At 38.9% G+C, this 20,528-nt stretch overlaps 1 long non-coding RNA gene across 2 annotated transcripts in view; it reads left to right on the forward strand.

Annotated features, from left to right (window-relative positions):
- Positions 1-211: 211 nt before the first annotated feature.
- LOC116271471 overlaps positions 212-20,528 on the forward strand; it is a 165,685-nt gene continuing 145,368 nt past the window's right edge. For both annotated transcript variants that reach the window (XR_004180061.1, XR_004180060.1), the window contains exons 1-2: positions 212-254; positions 666-797. This is a non-coding gene — a long non-coding RNA (uncharacterized LOC116271471). The remainder of the gene's footprint in view (positions 255-665; positions 798-20,528) is intronic.

A 20,528-nucleotide genomic window follows, 5' to 3' on the forward strand; every position in this document is an offset into this window, starting at 1 on the left:
ACAGAGCCTTGCTCTGTCTCCGGACTGGAGTACAGTGGCGTGATCTCGACTCACTGCAACCTCCACATCCCAGGTTCAAGCAATTCTCCTGCCTCAGCCTCCTGAGTAGCTGGGACGACAGACATGTGCCACTACACCCGGATAATTTTTTGTATTTTAGTAGAGACGGGATTTCACCATGTTGACCAGGATGGTCTCGATCTCTTGACCTCATTATCCTCCCACCTCGGCTTCCCAAAGTGCTGGGATTACAGGTAAGAGCCACCGCACCTGGCCCTCAAGACCTTTTATGAAAGTACTAATCCCATTCCTGAAGGCAGAGACCTCATGACCTGATAACCTCCTAAAGGCCTCACCTCTTAATACCTTCACACTGAGGATTAAGTTTCAGCATGAATTTTGGAGGGAAACAAACATTCAGACCATAGCAGTTACCAATCTTTACGGGGCTACTGCCCTCAAAGTGCACTCAATTTACATCATATCAATTGCTATACCACTTAATTGACATTGTTTTCATCATGTAATTTTTTTTCACTTTTCTCTGCTTTTTTCCTGCCATTATTTTTTAGCATTGCTATTAAATATATGCATTAAAACATCATTATCATGTTACATTTCTTTTAACAAATATTTAACGAATTTCTCCCCTTCATTGCCTGCAGGATAAAGATCCATTACTTGGCTTTTAAAACTCTACAGGACATAGTCCCATGTGAAACACCATCTTTTTATGGGTTATAGGAACAAAATTGGTACAAGCCTCGTAAGAATGCTGACCTGAGAACCTAGTCAAGGTAACTTAATTTTTTTATCCCATGGATAAAATATAATCCTATATCTCAGTTTTTAAGTTTCCACATGATTGCCTCCTGCCTAATCCTTTATCAGCTGTGACCCAACTTCCCATACTTTATCCAGTACACTTATGTGTAGCATTAATGACATTTTGGTCAATTACAGCCCACGTATGCAAAGATGGTCCCATAATGTTATAATGGAGTTGACAAATTCCTATTGTCTAATGACATCATCATTGTCATGTCATAGTACAAGACATCATTAACATGTTTGTGGTGATGCTGGTGTGAATAAACCTACTGTGATGCCAGTTGCATAAAAGTCTAACATATACAATTAGGTACAGCACCTAATAATTGATAACATACATAAACAACTATGTTACTGGCTTATACTTTTTATTGTAATTTTAGAGTGTACTTCTTCTACTTATTAAAAAAAAAAAGTGTTAAATGTAAAGCTGCCTCCAGCAATTCCTTCAGGAGGTATTCCAGAAAAAGGCATTATTATAGGACATGAAATCTCCATGCATGTTACTACCTCTGAAAATCTTTCAGTGGGACAAGATGTGGAGGTAGAAGATAGTGATATTAATGATCTTGACCTTATATAGGCCTGGGCTATGGTGTGTGTTTTTGCCTTAGTTTTTAATAAAAATGTTTAAAAAGTAAAAATACGTTTTATAAATAGGAAAAACCTTATAGAATAAGAATATAAAGGAAGAAAGTATTTTTGGACAGCTGTGCCATATGTTTGTGTTTTAAGCCAAGTATTATAACAAAAGAGTCAGAGTTAAAAAATTAAAATGTTTACAAAGTGAAAAAGTTACAGGAAGCTGAGGTTAATTTAGTACTGAAGAAAGAAATTTTTAAAATAAATTTGGCTTAAGTGTACAGTGTTTATAAAGTATACAGTGTGTCCGGTAATGTTCTAGGCCTTCACATTCACTCACCACTCACACACTGACTCACAAAAAGCAACTTCCAATCCTGCCATTTCCATTTATAGTAAGTGCCCTATACAGGTGCATCTTTTTTAAAAATTGTCTTCTATAGTGTATTTTTACTGTACTTTTTCTGTGTTTAGGTATGTTTAGATATACAAATACTTACCATTGTATTACAGTTGCCTGTACTATTCAGTACAGTAACATATTGTACAGGTCAGTAGCCTAGGAGCAGTAGGCTGTACCGTATAGCCTAGGTATGTAACAGGCTATACCATCCAGGTTTGTGTAAGTACATACTATGATGTTAGCACAATGATGAAATAATCAAACGACTCATTTTTTTGGGGGGGAAGTAATCCCTGCTGTTAAACAAAGCATGACTATAGTTAAAACTTCTATTGTTCCCTTTTTGCTCTGGGGCCTTATACCTGCTGATCCCTCTGCCTGAAAGTTTTTACTCCAAGCCTCCTTGTTAGCTCTCTTATTTTAGCCTCCCTCCTACCCCTATTTTATGTATCAAACAACTTCCCCTTTCTCTGAGAATCTTTTATGGATAGCTCAGCTTGGACTAGGTGCCCATACCATGTGTTTCCATGCCATCCTGTGCCGCCTTTATTATACAAAGATATTGTCACACTTCATTGTAATTGGTTCCATGCCTTCCCATAGACTGTAAAAAGTTTGGAACACCTTCATTTTATTCATCATTTTATTCCAGTATCTCTCTGTATCCCATCGTATCTGGCTTATAGCATATGAATAAATGCAATTTCCAAGTTAAGGCTATGAAAAAATATTTTTGAGAGCAGAAAGACGTAGCAAAGTCAAAGTGATAAATGCAAATTATAACATCAAAAAAGCAATTTTTCAAACATTGTTTTTGAGTGGAAAGAGTGGCAATGAACAAAGTTCTAAAACCAAGACGACTTAGCCAAGAATTCTACACTCCATCCCAAAGCAAAGTGGATCTGTATTTCCTCCAGGTTGTTTGAATCCCTCTTATACTATGACTGTAGTTTCTAGTTTATTTCTTTGCTGATTTTGTTTTTCCAGTTTTTAATATTTCGTTTCCTCCATTTACCTGAGTTCTAAATGGCAAAACCACAGCAATTTTCGTTCTTGCCAAATATCTCCTCTGACACAGCTATCTTCCCCCAACCTTAAGTTACTTTCCAAGTATTGATTTTATTGTTGATATTCTTATTATCTCCAGTTTAGTTCTAAGCTCTACCAAGGAAGGAAGAGTGCCTTGTGCATTTTGGGGTTCTCCCTTAAATTATCTTGGGTGCTGTCCAGCTCATGGTTAATAATCAATAAACAAACAGCCTATTGGACTTGCCAGTTTTCCTGGGAGAAGGCGTCTTATATGTCAGGAACAAAATATATTTTACAAGCAAAGAATGCATAGATAAACTTATTTTAAAAGTTCTATATTTTTATGTTACTTATTTGATTTGTTAGTGTTATTCTCTGCTTTATTCCAACAGAATGTGATGTGGGTGAGAAAGGATGATAAAGTCAAAGCTACCTTGGACACTAATCAAAAATTTAGGTTAAACTGTATAAGTTGTCTGAGCATCAGTGAGTTATGCAAGCACTCTGGGCTTCAGTTCTCTCACTTGCAAAATAAGAGGCTTGGGTCAGAGAATTTCAATATCTCCACTAGCTACAACAATTCTATGATTACTTTCGTATTATGCAAACAGAGATCTTTACACCTGCCGAGAATCTCAGTGTTTATCCATGATAGTTAAATAATAATCCATTGATAGTCAAATGCTCTTGTTAAAAGATTTCAGTATGTTTAATGAGTATGTTTATTACCAATTGGAAAACACTGAGTGATATAAAAAAAATTCTATCACTTACCATAGAACTTCCCTTCAGCACAAAAAATCAACCACCAAAACTCTAGTATTATCATGTATCTACAACTCGAATTCAATTTTACTCTGCTGCTGCAAAGAGTTCTACAAAAACACACTTTGCTTGGCTAACCTCTGGACACATAGTCACACCTATTTAATGTGGAGGAGTTTGCAAGTGCCACTTTCCAAAGTACATTGTGGGAAAAGCTTTCAGCAAGATAAGTCACAGCTAAATGCATTCTTGAAGATTAATTATCACTTGGGTCTTTTCAGCTTTCAAATATACAATTGCATTAAGCATAAATTAACTACCTTGGAGCTGCATAATGGACACTGGGTAGAGGACTTTCACCTTTATGTCTTTGGTTGGAATCTATCCCCAGCTTAAGATTGACTGAAAGTCATTATCCTTTGTCAACTGTTCGGTGACTTATGAAATGAGTTATTGGTCTTAGTTAAGATCCTAGCGTAGCCAAAAAGACCTTCACAATTGATGATCATCAGGAACTGCTGGGACTTGAGAAAGAGGGTCAGAGATTGAATTGGTCATGGAAATTGAATTAGCGTTGCCCGGTCCACCTTCCAAATACTCATTGAGGCTGAGTTTTGCCTTCTCTGGAAAAGAACGATTTCAGTCTTTAGGGTTGCTGACTGGACGTCTTTCATTAGCATAACATGATGGAGACAATTTATGGCTTTTTCTTCTAGTTAGGGCAGCATAATTCTCCCCAATTCTTTTCTTCACATAAAGAGATATCTGAAGGCTTAGTCAACTGTGGAAAAGATTTTATTTTGTTTGTTTTAAGTATCACAGAGTACAGAAAAGCTACTGAGATTCCATAATATATCTCATCATTATTGTGTCTACGGAGGCAAGAACATGTTGGCATCAGATTATTATTTTTATCTGTCTAGAAATAACATGGTTCAGGAAAAGGCGTCCTTGTTATGTGAAGGCTTTTGTTGTCTGAGTTTTTTGTACCTGCCCTGCATCTGTCAGTGAATGGAGTTTGAAGCTTTGGTTTCCCCACATATGAAGTAAAGGATATGAGACTGGATTTTTCAAAGTCTCTTCTGACTTTATTGGGTTCTAGGATTGACATATTTTCCTTTTCCTGAAGGGCCTTCAGTAGTCCTGGGACTATATGGAAACCTGGGGCTTTTCTCTTAGGAAGACACTATTATTTTAATAGTTGAACATTAGATAGGACGTAGCTTCATTTGGAAGTCATTAGCTGAGGAACATAAAAAAAATTTATATTAAATGAAGAGTGGGAATTATTAACAGTGATGATAGAGAACAGATAAATAAAAACTAGAGTTAGAGTGTAAATGGGTAAACAATGCTTTTTATCATATCCCAGGAGGGTGAGAATGTAATTCAGAAGGACTGCAAGAATCATTTCAAGTGTAAAGATGACAATCAGAGGCCCAGCGTAGAGACAGCAGCTGAACCTGTGACAGTCAGAGGCCAAAAATTGGTGCCTGGGAGTTCAGAGTTCTTTCTCTTCTTCCTTCCCTCCCCTCCCCTCCTGTACCTTCCCTTCTCCTCTTCTCCCCATTGTAAAATACATATTTAAAAACCAGAGATTGGCCAGGCATGGTGGTTCAAGCCTGTAATCCCAGCACCTTGGGAGGCTGAGGCGGGCGAGTCACCTGAGGTCAGGAGTTCGAGAGCAGTGTCGCCAACATGGCAAACCCCCGTCTCTATTAAAAATCCAAAAATTAGCTGGGTGTGGTGGCGCGTGCCTATAGTCCAAGCTACTCAGGAGGCTGAGGCAGGAGAATGGCTTGAACCCTGGAGGCTGAGGTTGCAGTGAGCCAAGATCGCTCACTGCACTCCAACCTGGGTGACAGAGTGAGACTCTATCTCAAAACAAAATAAATAAATAAATAAAATAAAATACAAAACCCCTGAGATTTATACTTGATTCTTGAATTTTTCTTCACTCTGCTCATATAGATTCTACTATTAAGTTCAGTTGATTTAATTGAATTTTCCTATTACTCTTCATCTCCACTGTCACCATTTTAGTCTAGACACCTGCCATCTCTTATCCAATTTACAGGGATAAATTTCTTTCTCTTTGATTCCAGTTAGCCCACTTTCCCATCTTGAATCTTTTCTCCACATAGTTGTATAAATCATCTTTTAAAAAACATATGTTAGAAAACAACTTATGTTCTTAAAACCTTTCATAGTTTCACATTTTCACGAAATCCAAATTATTTACCATGACTTAAGTATTCTGCCTTGAACTTTTACATATCTCCAATATTGCTTTATGTCACTGAGGTCGACAGAATAATGTCCCCCACTTCCCCACCAAATGTTGACATTCTAATTCCTCAAACCTGTAAATATGTTACCTTACCTGGCAAAGAGAACTTTGCAGAGGTGAGTTAAGAATGTTGAGATAAGATTAGCTTGAATTATGTGTGTGGGCTGAATGAAATCACAGGGGTCCTCAGAAGAAGGAGGCGGGAAGGTCAGAGTCAGGGAAGGAGAGGTGATGACAGAAGCAGAGGTTGGAATGATGCGATTGCCAGAAAGGGGGACCATAAGCAAAAACAGGCTGCCTCTAGAGGCCAGAAAAGGCAGGGACGTGGACTCCTTGGCAATCTTGATTTTAGCCTAGGGAGACTCATTTCAAACATCTGACCTCCAGAACTGTAACTTGTGTTGTTTTAGGCAACTAAGTTTGTGGTATTATGTGACAGCAGCAATAGAGAGCTAATAAAATCACTCTTTTCATTTACAAACAATGCCCTACCTGTGTGTCTTTTCTCAGTTCTTGGAATACAACATGGTTTGCAATGCCACGGGGCCTTTGTACAGACTATTAGACTGGACTTGTGTAATTTTATCCATAATTATGGGCTAATTTCACTTATTCCTTTTGTTATCATCAGTTTAAATGACATCTCCTTGGCTAGATCTTCCCCAACCTGTTCTTTTATTTTCTTTCAGCTCCTTCTTTTCGTTTTTGTTTTAATAGGATGCCTTTGTCCTGACAGTTGTTTTGTTTATTGTATACTACTTGGGGCTTTTTGGTCCATTTTATGGGTTTTTCCCTCTTTTCTTGGTCTACTGCTTTCTGTAGAACTAAGTTCCATGACAGAAGAAACTGTACCTATCATGGTTAGCCTCGTATCTTTAGAACGGTGTCTGGCACATAGTAAATACCAAATGAATATTTAAAGTCTTCTTGGCAGACAAAGTGAATGATTTAGGGGGAAGCAGCATATTAGGAAGAGACTCTACTCTAAGAAAGGAAAGCTACTAAATGCTAGCCAAGGATCCCCAACCATTGCTAGATTTTAGGCTTGATTTTGTGCCACAGTGGAGATCAGGCCCTAAGGACAACAGGACAAATGCTAAAGGGGAGTTGTCAGAGAAGAAGCCCAATCCAGGAAACTAAGCAAATCTAAATGGGACTGGTCTGCAAAGGTGCTGTATGGGGCTTAAATTTCAGACAGGTGTTTGTGCCTGAATGTTAGATCCTTGGTCAGGTGAGGCTCAGAGGCCACACAGGAACTCAGCAAATGGAGCAAGTTGTAACTCCTAGGATAAGGGAAAAAAAGATGAACCTAAGTGGAAAAGAGGGCAGAGACCACTACTCTCTTGTCCAACTTGGAATCCTGAAAATTTGATTTAATGCCAGGCACTTAATAAATCCTTAATAAAAATAGGACAAATACGAGTGACGGATGAATGAATGATGAATCTATGTATGTAAAAGTAATTACCGTAATACTTGACGTATTAGACATTCCCGCTCTCTTTCTCTTTTATAAGTTGTAGCAAATGATGGAGCTGGTGCTGCTTTCTATCTTGTCAGGGATGGCTGTGGGATTGGGGATGGGCTTTTGAAACGCCAGCAGGTCCCATGGTGGAAAAACTGGAAAGACAAAGACAGAAACAAGGCAGGGTCAGCAGCAGCAACCGATTGCTTCAGGGAAGAGGCTGCTTAGAGGAGATACTAATACTGTCGCTGTTTGAGTGACGTTTCTTCAAGACTTTCCTCAGTAAAGTGAGTTAGATTAAGCTTAGTATAATTAACCCAAAGAAATTAGCTTTAATCAAGTATTCAATTCTGTAATTTTCTTGTCTGCTTGATCTCTCTATTCCTTCCTAATCCTTTTGGCATTCAATCCTATTTTATTCTAGATTGATATCTGTTGAATCAATTTCCCTGGCTATCTAAATGACATTTGCTCCAAAGAGAAATAGCAGGCCTTAATTCCCCTAGTGTATTAGTTTCCTTGGGCTGTCATAACAGAACACCACAAACTGAGTAGCTTAAAACGACAGAAAATTATGTATTTTTTAAGGTTATAGAGTCTAGAAACCAAGATGTCAGCAAAGCCACGATCCCTCTGAAGGGTCTAGGAAAGAATAATTTTGTCTTCCTAGCTTCCAGTGGTTGCCAGCAATCATTGGCATGCTTGTTCTCATGGCTGAATAATTCCAGTCTCAGCTTCTCTCTTCATATGGCTTTTTCTCCTTGGTTGCTCTGCTTCCAAACTTCCCTCTTCTTACAAGGCCATCCATTATATTTGTTTTAGGGCTCACCCTAGTCCAGTATGACCACATCTTAACTTGATGACATTTGCAAGGACCCTATTTCCAAATAAGGTCATATTCACTCGTTCTGCATAGGCACGAATTTTTTGGGGAAAACTATTTAAGCCACTACACACAGAAAGAAAGAAAAGTACTGATGTGGGATATGCCTAGGTTGAAGACTTTGTTGAGGAAAGCCTGGGGAATTTTTCACAGAGAGTTTTGTTTCCTGTATACTTTCTCATAAGGGACTGTCCCTTAATCATCTTTATATTCTCTGTTTGTTTTTTTTTGAAACTTGTTCTATACACAGAGGTATTTATTGAATAATACAAAAGCAGTCTTGAATAAATGGATATTAATAATGATCCTCTTGGCTTACGACCCCAGCAGTCCTCCAGTACTAATGAACTAGCTTTGTATTGACTCAGGATCTAGGCTGGGGAATGCCTGATTCACATGTCTTGGCCTCCTGGGATCACCAAACTTTGCTCCTGACATGCCTGTCACCTGGGTGATATGTTCATGACTCCTTTTGACACCTGAATTTTGAGCAGTGCTTTGAGAAATGAAACCTACAGGATGAGGAATTTTTTTGTTCAACAATGTTAGTAATAGACTGGTGCTTAAATGAACTATTTTAAAGATAATATTTATACAGACAATCTACTTAAAATAAGAGGTTGATACAAAAGAGTTGTTCTTCAATTTATAACAAGCTGTCTGGCTAAATTCAACTATGTTGTTTCTAAAAAAGCCTAAGAAGTATAAATCTAAACTTTAAAACAAATGAGCTGGTAGAAACAAACAATGCTAAATAATATGTTACATTTTCTGATTGTTTCATTTGATCAGTACCTAGTAAATAAGACATGAAATATTTTCTTCTCTTACCAAACAGGAAACTGAAGCTCAGAGAGGGTAAGTGGTGATGTTAAAGATAACAAGGGAACAATGAGTGGCAGGGTTTTATGTCTCCATATTCTGGTCCCCTTCCATTTTCAGTACATCACTGCTTCCCATCACCTGGGGTTACAAGGTTCTTTTCACAATGTCTACTCAGCCTGTAGCTGTATGTTACAGCCCACTTCTCCATTTAACTTTGTCATAATATGGATTTTGTTCAGAGACTACTAGATTTTTCATGTTCAATTAGTTTTAACATTATTTTCTTTGTTTACAGTCTTTTAAAAAATTACATCTCAAATATAAACATAAAATTAGAGAACAGAGAAGTCCTGTGTACTTGGCCCTAAAGTATCCAATTCATAGTCTGACAGCCTGGGTTTAAGTCCTGTGTGATGTAGGGTGAGCACTCAGAGAGAGAGAGCAGTCATGCTGAGCCAGTGTGGGCTCCTGAATTTGCCAACCCTGCGACATGCCCACATCTGGATATGAATGAGGAGAAGAGCTCCAGCAGGAAGTATTTGTAAGTAAATTGGTCATTCTGGTTGCATTGCCAATTAGACTTTGCTCGGCACGTGAATGACTTTGGGCCTATTGATATTTGCTGTGACACTTAAATGTTCAGCACATTATTGATTCTGAATGTCAAGCCCTCTGCTTAGATGCTGTTTCTATGTGATGAGCAGATTACCACAGAATACTAATTGAACCAATTAAACACACACACACACACACACTTTTTTTGTGTGCACAGTGCTGACAAACAGCAATTTTAGTGCACATTTTATCAGAGCCTCTTCTCAACTTTAACAGAAGCAAACAAAAAGCAATATTTTAAGTGTTGCTGAATGGTTTGTGGTTATTTCATCAAGAATGAAATATATTTAAAAGATAAATTGCTTCCTACCAGCATATGTATTTCTATTGTTTCCTACTACAAAATAATTGATGAGAATATTTCATAAATATAATTTCAAAGAGTTAAAAGACTGTTTTTGGTAAGTATCTAGCAAAGACATTTCAGTTGATAAGTGTTAGTCTACAGTGTTGTAAGAATAATTCTTAATATTCTGCAATTGATGATTTGGCATCTTGGAAATCATAGGCCAAATTAACAGCTAAAGTAGTTTACATTCCTACCATCTTGTGTTTGCACAGGTGCAGAAAAATCATATTAAAAATCTTCCAGCCACAAACCCCAACACCTATATTTTGCTTCCTGCCCAACAGGAGGTATTTCCACCTAACAATGTCCTGCCACTATAGAATTAAAGGCTCTCATTCACGCCTTCCCCTAACTCTTTTCTCCTGATAACCCTGGTGCTTGCCCACGTGGTCCCACAGGATGGTATGCCTTCTGTTTTTGGGTACTAGAAGTAATAAACTATTCTTTCAATGACATTGACTTCTCTATGTCATCACTCAGTCACCTTCAAAGTAAATTCCAGGTACATTTAAAAGAGCTATTTAAAAAGTACAATTTTAAATGATTCAATTGTAAGCTATTTCTCCTTTTTGACATACCTACATATATAGATACATACACATACACATATCTAAAATCATTTTAAGTACATACTTCTAGAAGCTTAATTTAAAATTAGCAAGAAAGTCTTTAACACACATTTACTTGAAATAATGCAAGCTCTTTACCTCAAAGAATCAGAAATCTTTTGATTAAAATTAGACTAACTTGTTTTATGATTTAAGGAATTAACAGTGAAGTTCTACCAGGTCTATAAATCATATGAGAAGTCATCTTTAGCCTCAGTCTCTTCTGATTCTGACATAATAATCAGGACCAGAAGGACCTACCAATAAGAAATGAGTTCTTTTTTGTCTCTCAGGCAAAATTGCCCCATGTTTTTCCTAAACATGGATTCACTAAAATATCCTCAGGCTTTTGGGAAGGGAAACATTATGGCTTACTATACGACGACAAAGATAGCCACCAGGAAACACACCTGACAACCAAAAAGCACACCAGCAAAATTATTATCTCTGTTTGTTTAAGATCTATTGTCATAAACCATGGTTTCAAGTTCCTAGTTTCTGAAAGCTGAAAACAACATTGAAACCTTCAGTGGATTTGTTATAAAAAAGACCAATTCAATGCAGACATTTTATGGAAAAATAAATGCCTTGTTGTTATGGCTAGTGGAGCATCATCTACAATAGTGACATGATGGGTTTCACCACTGTAGCATCAAATTCAACCCTCACATTAATAACACAAAACCACGAGCTGATATTGAGTGTTAAGGGTGTCCTTTCATGTTCCCTCATGAAGATGAGGATTAACTGTGGCTTGCCAAGCATTTACAGGATAATCTTGTCTTTAACTTCAAAAGGGATGCTAAATGTGATAAAGCCAGATAGCATAGCACTCTTATTTGCAATGTTATCTACTTTGGTGCATACACACAGCTGATGCACTTATGCCGTCAGGAGACTTTAATAGGTCACACTCTCAGAAAAAAAGATGGAGTTTCAAAGGCTGTACTGGGACCTGCTAAGTGTAATCCAATACAGTAGGTCTGATCTTGTCAAGTGTATAAGACACTCCCGAAGTTGTCAGGCAGTCTGACAACTTCAGGAGCTCAGGAAGAGCCCCCTGAGCTTCCTTGCTTCTGGTGCTGTGTGATTGTAAGGCCAACAAGACAATGGCATCCAATCAAGTATCACCAACAAGGCACCAACAATACTGTCAACAAAATAAGGCATTTCTTTCAGCTCCAAAGACTGTGCAAGTCAGTGCAGTGGCCCTTGCCTATGATCCCAGCACTTTGGGAGGCTGAGGAAGGAAGAGTCCTTGAGGCCAGCCAAAACAAAACAATTAGACCCCGTCTCCACAAAAATAAAAAATAAATAGCCAGGCATGGTGGCACACACCTGTAGTTCCAGCTACTGCAGAGGCTGAGGCAGGAAGATCATTTGAGCCTAGGAGTTCAAGACTGCAATGAGCTATGATCAGGTCACTGCACTCCAACCTGGGTGACAGAGTGAAACCCTGTCTCTAGAAAAACAACAAAAACTGAGAGGTGCTATTAAATGAACCTCCCAATTAGCTATTTGAAAAACAACTGCTTATTTGAATTAATTAATTTTGTTTCTTTGTTTTAAATAAATTTGTAAGTAAATCTAGCTATCAGGAAAAAAAGTCCTTTTGGATGTCATTAATAGTTGAGTCGTTAATACCTGACTTAGAGAAAATGAAACACTTTTCTCTCAGTTTCTTCAATGTGATGGGTACAATTTTAAGTTCATAAATACAGTTTGCAAGACATATGACTTTTATTTTCTTAAATCGTGTAATTACCAAACCTGAGAGTTTGCCTTGCGGAGGTTGATGGGAAAATTCGCTTCAGGTCATTTGAGGTTCAGGCCCCACAGCCTTGTCAAGGGTTATGCCAAGGTTCCATGTTTGTTCCAGAGAGACCCCTCCGGTCATGGGTCTTTATGTCCATGCTTGGAATCATGGAGATGGCTGTTGTCTTAGCTCCCATGGATCCTTAAATCATGGATTACCACTCTTTTGGTGTCTTGAAATAGATGTGGGCATTTTTTGTGGTGTGGGGTCTGAGATGTGCACGTCAGAGACTTCAAAGTCCTCCCCTCTTCCCCAGGACACCTCCACAGAATAGGGAGAAGACACCTGTTTCACCAAGAACCCAGGCTCCTTTATCGTCAATTCTGCTCAGAAGTTAGCCTTTCCTCCTCAGGTCCAATTTTATTAATCATCAAGTCAAATTGCACTCAAGGCCAAAGAAGTAAATTGCTGAGTGAAGTGAGTAGGCAGAGACCATCCATGATTCTTATGAAACGAACATTGTCTTAGCCAGTGTGGGGTGAGCCAATCCCCTTATGACAGGGATATGGGCCCAGTGTGGCCCAAGTGCTGATGTCTGTAAGAGATTTCAGAAGCAGATTGTTGTGTGAAATTCACCAATTCTTAGTGCTGACAAGTCTCATTTTAAAATAAATTAATTGATTGGCCTTTAAGACTATCTGCAAACTGTCCAGGTCTACAATGACCTCTGCCCAGGATGCTTAGGTTTATCTTTTCAATTAAGTGGAATTTTTTATTGTTTGTTTGTTTTGGAAATGAAAGAGAGAGGAAAGTATCTTCCCAACAGATTCTGCCTTCTACTCAATGACAAATCCCCTCCACTACAAATTCATTCCTGTCCCTCAGGACAACATGCCAGGGCCTGAAACTGTTGTGTAGAGGAATAGATAAGGGAGAAATATGAGAAAAACAGCTCTGAAAGCAGAAATGTATCTGCTACACTCTCCATGATAGAGCACCACCCCTCTCTGATTCAGAAATGCAACTTTGGAGTAACATTTCATTTCTTTATTTTTATCTGGAGTTGTATTTTACTTCCCAGCTAAGCTTCTGCTGGGTCTCTCTTAGGTCTCCGTCTTCTTAGTTTTTGCCATTCTTCCCTGCCTTATACCCCCAATGGCCTCATACTGCACCGATTCCTTACTGAATTGAAGTCTTGGAATTGAAACTGCTCAGAAAGAGAGGTTTGGGTCTACAATCCAAGTGTGAGTTCATGATGGTTGCCTTGAGGGCTTGGACGTTTTCTATTTTTCCTCCTGGCAGTCCCAGTGCAGGTCCTTTTTGTTGAATGAATAGATTTTGCCACTGTTCAGGGCAACATGATTGGAGTGTCAGGATGAGCCCACAGAGGTTCATGATTTCATGCAGCCCTTCGGACACATCTTTACAAAGTTCAACTCCTTCAGTTCGTATAAATCCAATACCATTTTAGGTGCTTTACATGTACTTTTCCTAAAATGCAGCTGGGGTTATGACTGCCTCCCTATAGCAGCTGGACTCTAATTGCTGCACGTAAACAAACATCATCTGGAACAGGGCCACCTTATAACACTGGATGCTATTCATTTTCAAGACTACCAAGGTCATTTATCACTAATGGCAGGAGTCTGTAGCTGGCTGGAGTTGGCAGAGTCCTGTTTCTATGCAAGCTGCATTTCATACTGGCTGCAAGCATCTGGGAAAATGAACAGTCTAAACTTATGGCTCTCAAACCTCTATCCAATTTCCATGACCTTGTCTTTGCATGATGTCTTCATATGTCACAGTATCATCCATTTGTTGTCTACATAACCAATTAACATGCAGTTGTGTATGAGTGTCATATGCTGCTATTTACATTCTTGTATGTCTATATCATATATCTTTAGGATATAAGTGGGATCCCTTTGGGAAGCTTAAAGTATTAAAAGCTATAAGCACAGAAATTTGACATTGTTGAATGTGTAGAAATTAATAATCACTGAAGCATAGGAAGGGTCATCTCATTCTAACCCTTGAGTTGACAGTGAAGGAGGGGCAGAGCGTCAGTGGAGCCCAAAGAGGAAAATGATCCGTTTGTTGGGCCCCTGAATGTCTTCCTTTGCAGAAGTCAGGGATAACTGGCCCAAATTCACACACTCAGCCCTACATACACATACTCAGTAATATGATTTGTTTTTCAAATTAGAATAAATTTAAGGAAAATTATGGCACAGAATTCAGTATTCTGGTGGCTCAGTCTTAACCTGGACCCACTCTAATCTCATATCTAAATTTTTATGACTTACAGTTTTATTTTCTATGCTTCTTAGACCAAAACCTCTTAGTGTGTATGCTACAGCTCATAACAAGTTACTGATTGATTTCCCTTTGTAGCTCTAGATGATATTTTCTGGGGATTTGTACCATGTACCAGATAGCATTTTAAGTACTTTACACGTACTTCCTTCCTTGAGCCTCCAAAAACCCTGTGAGTTATGTAAGATGGCTCCATTTTATATTTGAAAATCTTGAGGCAGAAATAGGTTGTGTTTTTTCCAAGGTCTCACAGCCAGTGAGACCCAAGATTCAAAGCCAGCAGCCTAACTTCAGACCCCGTTCTTATAAACACCCAATTTATGTCTCTGACTTGATTTATGGAAATATTACTAGTTGTTGCATCAACAAACATAATTGGACACTGTCTAGTTCCCATTGCTGGAGTCAGGGTACAGATGGCTAGGAGGTCAGTCATTGAGGGCTTGGCCGAGGGAGGTTCCAAGGCTGGTCCTCAGTTAAAGGGAATGTTTTTTTAGTGTAATGAAAGAAAAGCAAGATCTGACTGTTGATATGGATCACATTCCAAGACAGAGGATAGCAGTTGATGTTAGAGGAAATGCTCCTTCTATTAGATCTGATGAGTTAGTGCAATCAATAAGCACAAGTTTAGAAAGGGGATTTGATCCAGCACTTTGGGAGACCAAGACAAGAGGATCGCTCGAGGCCATGAATTTAAGATTAGCCTAGGCAACATAGCAAGACCCTGTCTCTATTAAAAAGCAAAGCAAAGCAAAGCAAAACACAGCAAAGCAAGAAAGGAAAGAAGGAAGGAAGGAAGGAAGGAAGGAAGGAAGGAAGGAAGGAAGGAAGGGAGGGAGGGAGGGAGGGAGGGAGGGAGGGAGGGAAAGGATTTGAATTAATAACAAAGAGAAGTAATGAAAACAGCATTAAGAAGGTGGCTGGAATGTGACTTACAAGGGTGAGGTGGACTGACCGCAGGAAAACACAGCAGGTAAGTAGACAGACATAGCATGATTAGCAAATAATTTTGCTGGTAAGAAGCAAGGTCTTTACAAACTGCTGGTTTCCAGAGCTAACTCCAAGCCTTTTTGTCTGTGAGGAGAGGAGCAGAAACAAAGTAGGAAGGGCTAAGAAACCATAAAAAGATTTGGTCAGACAAAAGCCAGACTTAGAATCTTCATGCATCTGCTTTTTCTCTAGAGTACATTTCTCCTGGCTCTTTCCCATCCTCTAGAGAGGCTTCGTCTGATGCCCAATCTATGGTAGTTATCTCTATTTCTCTTTTTCATGGCAACGCTGCTTCTTTTTCCTTGTATAAGGTTACACAAAATGTGTACTGTATACTCATTTATACCCATTTATTTGTTTATTGGTTGTCTCCCTGTCTCAAATACAAAATGTATGAAGTTAGCAATCATTTCTGATTTTTTCAAATTGTGCGCTCAAGGACTGTTCGTAAGTAAGCACTGAATAAATGAATGAATGAACAGGGCTCAGGCACAGGGATAAAAGAGATGAGCCATGTAATGTACCAAGCCTAGAGCTAGGGAGGAGACTTTGGAGGGAAAAAATGATCACTTATGTTGAATGACCACCTGACTATTATTTAGCGTTGATGAACTATCTAAGATCCCTAGTACTAAATGTTATAAGCATGTAATGAAGACAGAAGACAGACACGTCTGCAATGGCCCTTTCACAATGTCATCACTGGGAGGAGCTTCATCCTCGATATAAATTTTTGGAAGTTCTGCTAACTAGTGTGCTACTATAGAATATTCACCAGAATGGATGTATATTGAACTAGTATTTTCAGTAAACCACCCCTGAAAGTACAGAATAAAAAGTTTAATGGGGTAACTTATTCCACTTAAGTGTATATGACATGAAGTGTAAGAGTATTACATTCTTTCTATCTGTTCCTCCAACCTAGCATACACACTAAAGCTTCTCCTCCTCCTCTCCTCTCTTCCCCAGAGGCTCTGATCTTTTCATTACAGAAAAATCTCACTCACAGGGTTCTGCTGAGGGTGTGTGATTACAGATGATGCCAAGGAGCACTCCGGGAACCTCTAATGGGGAGGACACAAGACAAAGCAGATGGACAGTCATTTTTCCAAGAGATGGGCCCCCTGTCATGAGGAAGCTCTTCAGGCTGCGTCTCCTTTTTGTGTTTTTATTTGATGTTTAATAAAGACTATTAAGACTGAGCTGACTGCCTGCTACAACCCTCTGAACACAGACTTACATTTGAGAGGCTGAAGGGAGGAAATGACAGCCCCGTGATAAGCGGGGAGCTAAGAAAACAATATGCAATGAACTTCTCACCTCTGCTCCCTGTCTTGAGGCACAGTGAAAACAGGATGCCTCCTATTAAAAGGTTGTCTGCTATATGGGGTCTTGTTAGAGGTCTGCGACTACAATTGGCAGGCCTGTGCCGATCTTATTTATCTATTATTGATGCTTGCTTTCACCTTCTTCCTTCTCAGAAAGTTTCTGCTTTTGCCAATCCTAAATCTCAACCTCTTTTTATTAAACAAGGGCCAGAGTTAAAAACAAAGGTTATGTCAACAGAAATAAGCAGCATAAGGCTTTATAGTTATTCTGCCACTTCTTAACCTCGCATTTGCAAGGATCGCTTATATACTTTCAGATTCGAATGAGACAATCGTGTGATAACTTCTGAACTTTATTATTTGTACTTCAGTTCTTGTTTGTAGAACTACATCTAAGAGGTAGGAAGGATGGTGATCAAAGTGTTTAATAGTCGTGGAGATGCAGTCATGTCACCTGACCTTAATTCCAGCTCCATTCCCCTTAAAAAGAACTGTTGGTTTCAAGAATTAGTGGCCAAACTTTGGAAGACATTTTCCCGGGGAAGGGGCTTGCCTCTTAAGCCCTTGCCCAGACTTCCCCAAGTCTCTTCTAGTATGCATGTCACTTGATAACTTATACTTGCAATTTCATTAGTGAAAACGTCCTTACATTGTTCTGGTGGACAGTTTATCCACCAAAAGCTGCCCTTAGATATCCAAAGCTTAGTGCAAATGAATTCCTAATGCTTTGCAAAAAGCAGATCTTAGAGAAAACAGAAAGGAGAGGGTCTCTGGACACTGACCACCATAGAAAGTTAAAGAGGACAACAGCCCATGGAAAAAAACAAAAAGATACGAGAGGGCTACAGACCTGAGAGGCTGTCACTGCCAATTAGGATGTTGGCTTAATTGACACTTTACCAAAGATCCTCTCTTCCTTTATTCTAAAATTCAAATTGGGCAATAAGCCCCCAGAACCGTCTGTTCGGTGCTGCTGGTCGAAAAATATATACAGATACTATCTCGTGGCTGATGCAGCCTAGCCTGGAGCCAGAGCAAGAAGGAGACAGTGAAGGGCACAGCAGGAGCTCCATTATAGGATGATATATAGTATGACATTTAGATTTTGTTTTTAAATAGATTTACAATGCTCCCTGTAGTTTTTTTTTTTTTTTTTCTTCTCACTTGCACTTTTTCTTTCTTTTTTTCCAAATATGCTTACACATTCTCCTCCAGACTGGGTCTTTCTAATGTTAAGGTGGGTGCACAAATACTAGATTTTTTTTTTTTTTTTTTTTCCAGTTCATGATGAATGGAGTTCAGGAGCAGATGCCAGAGAAAAAAATGACCAGATAATCAGGTTTTGAATTGGTGCAGTCTCCCTGCGACACTGCTCAGCCTGTCTCCTGTTTCACATTTCAGTGTCTGTAACAGCCCCCACCTGTTTCCCAGTGCCAGGCCTGCCTTCTCAAGATAGCTGAGCCTGGAAGATTGTACCCACTAGAAGGATAAGGAAGTTCATTCCTCAGCCAAGTGTTGGTGCAAACTCCTGCTATAAAATAACACTGGGAAAATGACTGATTTGGGAAAGAACAGTAGATACAGAGCCACTTTCTTAGGTTGGCTACTAATTAGAGACCTCGTCCTGGGGTAGTTGCTTATTGTGGGAGATGATTAGGCTTATGTGCTCTCATGAAGGAGTAGATTAAGACAAATATGCTCTAATGTCTCCTCCTCTTTTGTGTATGTGATTTTGTGAGCTTTCATGGCAGAATAGCATTCATTTCTGTTAGTTCTACCAACATCCCAGAACTTAACACCCATTCTCCCTCCTCTTCCTACATGTCTGTGGTGGGATAAATTCTCAACCCACTAGCTCGTGCAGTTAGAAGTCACTACCCATAATGAAATACTATGAAAAGAAAAGCTATTAACAACTTAAAGAACTACTTCTCATTAAGATATTTGGACAGTATTATGATTCTTAAGAATGGTTCTGAGGAACGACTTTTGAGACAGTGATAAATGGTGGAGTAGTTATTTCTGATCGGTTACCATTTCATATTAAATCACAAATGCTCTACTTCCTGCAAAAGTCAGTCTTACTTAAGTGACTCAACCACATTTAGCCCATGTCTCCATTTAGACTAGTCTTCATTTCTTCATTTGTTCTTTTGAATACTTTTATTGATTACGGAGGCCCGGTGTTCCTGTCCATGTGCTTGGTACCTGGTAGGGAAGATACAATCCCTGTCCTTAAGCAAACTGCATGTTTTCAACAACAGCCTCTTCTGAAATTGAAGGAGAGACGCATTGTTTTCCTGTTTGGCCCAGGTACTTTTCTGAATTATCAGGAAAAAAATGATGGAGGATGGGGACAGTATTTTTCTGAAGGAAAAGAAAACAGAAAGAGGATCTAAATCAATAAAACGTTTTTAATCAAAGGAGGAGATTTACTGGTGGCTTACCCTGTCTCTTAACTTGTGAATTAACAAGGGTGGCATTGATCAAAGGTCTAACTGGGACATTGTCTTTGGCCCTTTGCAAAACAGCCTGATCAAGTACTGCTTTGTGTGGTGTTATCTGAGTTCACAGAAAAGAGAAATCCGAATTAGCCTTGGTTGCCTTGGGAAGTTTCTTGGTGAAGTGGGACTTGAAGTGGTCAGACCAACACTAGGCAAAAAGGAAGTCATTCCAAGAGGACTAGTGGCATTAGTGAATGCAGGATTAAATGTTGCACATAGATGAGATGAATAGTATGGCCAATGCTCTTTGCGTCTTGGGAGCAGAAAACTCAAACCTCTGCCGAAATTAGGAATGTCATATAAATGATTTAAGAGCAGAGGGTGAGAAATAGAGGCTGATTTAGCATTCGCAGAATTTCGGTCCAGCATAGAGAGAGAGTTCTATTGGTCAAGAGAATTTAGAAAGCTGCCTTTGTCTTTATGCATGTGTAATTTTAACTGTTGACAGTTTAGTTATGTTTTTAAATCCATGTGGTGCAAATGTAATGCATCTGTTGGGTAGATCTTTTCTAAACACTACCAGCTTGCAACCTCTTCACAAAAGGATTAAGATTGGATTGGCGGACTTAGCAGTCTTTTCAAGAGATCTTTGAAGAGTGGGAGACAACATTGTGCCCATAGTTAACGATACTTGACCACACACTTAAAAATTTAAGTGGATAGTAAGTGAAATAACTCAGGAACAGGAAGTCAAATACCTCATGTTCTCACTTTTAACTGGGAGCTAAACAATGTGTACACATGGACAAACAACATGTAATAATAGATACTGGACACTCTAAAGGATGGGAGGGTGAGTGGAGGTGAGGAATGAGAAGTTAACTATTGGGCACATGTACACTGTCTGGGTGATGAGTACACTAAAAGTTCAGACTTCACCACCGTGCAATATATCCATGTAACAAAACTGTACTTGCACTCCCTAAATATATCAAAATTTAAAAAACTAGAAAAATAGCCTTTAGAATAAAAAAATTAAGAGCATAGGT

This window comes from Papio anubis, chromosome 19 (assembly GCF_008728515.1).
Source record: "Papio anubis isolate 15944 chromosome 19, Panubis1.0, whole genome shotgun sequence".
NCBI classification, from domain to species: Eukaryota; Metazoa; Chordata; class Mammalia; order Primates; family Cercopithecidae; genus Papio; species Papio anubis.